We start from the raw sequence: 4,120 nt of genomic DNA, 5'->3' as shown, positions 1-4,120 counted from the left end.
CGAGTTCGATCCTTTTGAGCAACAAAATTCCTTCTCCATTAATTTTATTTTTATCGAAAACATTTTTTTCCTGAAAAATTGCGAGAAAACTTCTTTTTAATAGTGAATAAAGTCACATACCTTCAAGCTTTTAGTTTATAGTTTATTAAGCAATGCATTGGTTTATTATAGTTCATTATTTCAAAATTAATAATAATGATAAAAAAAATTCTTTTATTATTTGGGACCTCAAATCGACATATAGAACGGGCTTCTTAAATTTATTTGACAGCCCTGCACGACGTTATTAGATTAGTAACTAAATGAAATTTAAAATGATAGTATATCAAATATTAGATGCACATTAGACTTTTACAACTAAAATAAGTAGTGCAATACACTATAATTGCAACTTATTTTAGTATCCGTGCAACGTACGGGCAAGAAAACTAGTAAATAGCTATTTGAGGCGTTTCTTTTTTGAAAAAACGCCGCAAATAGGTATTAAAAAAATTATTATTATTGTTATTTTTTTTTACAAATTAAATGATCCAAACAAATTATTTAAATATAATAACTCTCAAATATAATTCCTACAAGACAATCTTACATCATTTTGGTAATTATTCTAAATTCATACATCAAATAGAAATAACACACATACAATACCCAATAATTACAACACTACTAAAATACATAATTAAAAAGTAACTCAAGTTTGATTCTAATCTCAAAGCTTCTAAAACTTAAAGACAACCACTAATTTGAGTTGTCTTCTTACTAGAAACATTGCGTCGAGTTTTCAGCTTGGGAAGGCGGCTCAGAGTTCATCATCAGAATCGGCAATATCAGTTTGCGCATTACACACCTGTATCCTCGTTTCAGAGTAGGCTTCCCATTCTTGAAAAAACACCAAGGGAGATGAGAACCATATTATTTACTGCTATTCTGATATTGTTCGGTTCATAAGTCTAAGAAAAAAACACAACTTTCATGAAACTTAAATCTGTGAGACAAAAGGTAAACATATTAATACCTGAGGCATCTGCCATGCTCCAGGGACATCTAACTTCCTTAAAGGCACAAAAATATGCACCAGATAAACATGTTAATACAACAATACCAGTCACATGCATAATAATTCACATTAGGCAAGGCCATATAGAGCTTTTCAATTAGCATGAACTCCGAGCAGATGACAGTATTACATGTTCTTCAACAGAAAGCAATCAAAGAACATGTAATAGTGTCATCTAGTAGACATAAGCTTAAATAATACCATAGAAAATACAATTAGAAAGTAAAATTTAGGACAAAATGAAAACATGTAACACAAAAGTTTTAATATTTTCACAAGTACATAGTCACAAAAGTTCTTAGCATTATTCATAAGTTCATAACCAAAATCTCAACATTATATCATTAACTAATAAACCGATCAAACACAGGAAACACCTGAATTTTGTTCTTCCACTGGCACAAAATGAACACTCACAACCGCTGGGAACCTGCACCATCAAAGACACCCTTCATGATGAGCAGAAATATCAACCTTCAACTCACTAGATAATTGTTAGCCACATAGCCATATATGAAAGACCAACCCTTACTATTCCAGCAACAAATGCACCACAGTTGAATGTTCCTATATCCTTTGGTATTGATATAAATCTAATTATACCGCAGCTAAACAACTTTACGAATGAGCGGTAAAATATCTCTAGAAAAAACACTCTACATCATAAAAGTTCTTACCTGGTCACATGGAGCTCTTTCTCTCGGATATCATATATTCATTCATCTTCATGCTAAGTGCCCTTCTAAAGTGAATCAGCAACCTAACATTGAAACAGTCCCGTTTAAGGTTTAAGACAAATTAGAAGGAGCCTTGCCTATTCATGGCAATTGATCTTAAATGCAAGGGCTTAATAAACATACCTTCACTTTCTCATGAAGGATGCTCTCTGGTGTGAGTGATGCAGGCTTCTCCATCACACAACCAAACAAACAACCTGCAAAGAAATAACCTGCAAAGTGTTAAAGTCTGTTTACTAAATAAGTGATCAGGAACAAATGCAAATAAAGGTCAACATGCAACATATTCTGAATAATGACACGGACAATTCTACAACCAAATACATGGCACTAGAATCAGTGTATTTCACACAGAAAGATTCAAGAGGATAACAGATAAAAAACTAAGATTGCATTATAGAAATAAAGCCGCCAATATACTGATAAGACAAATAAAAAACAAATACTCATTTAAGCTTCATAGTAATTAAATTATATGATTAAATAGAAAACAAAAATCAATAAAAATGAATGCCCAACCCAGCAATACACACACAGGAAGATTGAAAGATTTAGGATGTGTTTGGACTGAGAGATTTGGAGGGAAAAGAAAGGGAGGGAGAGTAGGGGATTTAAAATCCCTTGTTTGGATAACAAATAAGAGTGGAGGGAAATGGAGCGGGAGAGATTTAGAGGGATCCATTTTCACTCCTCCGAGGCAAATCAAAATCTTTCCCCAATAGGCAAGATTTGGAAGGAATTGTATCCAAGCACACCCTTACCCTTTCGATTGTTGACTCCATTGATTGCAACCCGAATTAGCGTCTTTGAGGGCGAAATTAGAAAATTAGGGATGATTCTTTATAGAGGATAAATAACCTATATACTTGTTATAGTTGTTAATATATGCTTGTAAAACAAGAACCATATCAATCATAATTCAAAGCACAAAATATGTGACTAGATGTTATTTCCAGCTTTCTCAAGTTCTAAAACTGATATATACACATCGACTAGAATGGTCTAAGACTTTTATAGCTTACAGAGAGAAGCTCAGTTGAGTCTTAAACAACTATGAAGTACTTCCTTACAAAAAAAAGCAACCTAATTCATAGCGTAATTCCAGTTTCCAAACTAAAACATGTATAGGATATCAAAAACATGAAACCAATGACGTTGAATTTATAACAAGTTTAAATTAAAGAAAGAATTTGGTCGATGCTACTAGAAATATTCTGGCAATCCTTGTTTTAAATCTATTAATTAAGATAGCACAGGAATAAATTCACTAAAATTGGTTGAATTTATCTTTGTAAGTATGCAGGAATCGATATTGAACAAATCAACTGTAGACAAGAGTTCTTCATAATTTGAAATGTTCTGCAATTCAATCAAAGATCACTACTTGGAATAATTAATCAAAAATATCATAATTACTGAATATACTAGAAAGAGTATTTCATCAACATATTCTTAGCTTAAAATTATACTACTAATAACAATCAAAAATCACATTTAAGCCTTCAAATACTAGCATAGATGACATGCTTCTTAAATTGAAACATGAAATTAACATAAACAAAGTCAACAACATCAAAGCTACATATGATAATCATCCAAACAAATGAACACTAATCTCAAGTCAATTAACATAAAATATTCCAAATAAACAACAAGATTGCATAATTACGAACTAAAATAAGCGTGAAAATACTCAAAAGTTGGATCTTAGACTTGAGTTGATCGAATTCGATCTTAATCGCCAAAAAATCATCCGTGACTTGAGATATGACATTAGAAAACCCTAACAAAAGAGAAAATTCAAGAGTAAATCACCTCAGTCAAATAGAGCAAGAGTGAAATAATGTGAGAAAAATGCAGATCTTGAGTCGTATAGATGAGGAACAGTGCATTGAAGTTTCGAGAGAATGGAAAGTGCAGATCTTGAGCCGTATAAGTGCATTCGTAGTGGGCGAGGGTGGAGCGCGATGTACGGTGGTCGACGATGGACGGCGGTCGAAGACAGACGATGTTGTGAAATGATGGTATGTGTGAGAGTGTTTAGAAAGATCTCCAATAGTTCTTAAAAAGACAACTTTGCAAATAAAAAGATTTATTTACTTGTTAACCATCGAAAGACTCCACATTAACTACCTTAAATTGAGCTAAGAAATTCACGTAGAAACAAGAAATCAAATGGTCCCCAAAGCCAGGTCAATCTTTTGGTAAGTGGTTGACTTAATTAAAAGTTTCTACTTAATTGGTGACCAATGTTCTTTAATTTGTGACAAAGGTCAATTTGTGACATTCTTCATTTGATGACCTTCTTCCACGACGCGTGTCATTT

The 4,120-nt window shown here is 32.6% G+C and overlaps 1 long non-coding RNA gene across 3 annotated transcripts; it reads right to left on the bottom strand.

Annotated features, from left to right (window-relative positions):
* Window positions 1-569: 569 nt before the first annotated feature.
* LOC141611546 (uncharacterized) lies at window positions 570-3,833 on the bottom strand. 3 transcript variants are annotated; one of them, XR_012528642.1, is made up of 6 exons: window positions 3,610-3,833; window positions 1,918-1,991; window positions 1,735-1,817; window positions 1,435-1,487; window positions 1,016-1,052; window positions 570-879 (listed from the first exon to the last, which is right to left on the bottom strand). It is a non-coding gene; the product is annotated as an uncharacterized LOC141611546 (long non-coding RNA). The 3 variants fall into 3 exon arrangements; XR_012528643.1 differs by having other exon boundaries at window positions 1,016-1,487; window positions 1,918-2,006; XR_012528641.1 differs by having other exon boundaries at window positions 1,016-1,487.
* Window positions 3,834-4,120: the final 287 nt, after the last annotated feature.

Source organism: Silene latifolia, chromosome 11 (assembly GCF_048544455.1).
Source record: "Silene latifolia isolate original U9 population chromosome 11, ASM4854445v1, whole genome shotgun sequence".
Taxonomy (NCBI): Eukaryota; Viridiplantae; Streptophyta; class Magnoliopsida; order Caryophyllales; family Caryophyllaceae; genus Silene; species Silene latifolia.
Note: the sequence above shows the minus strand (reverse complement) of the source record. Positions and strands in the feature narration are given on the sequence as shown.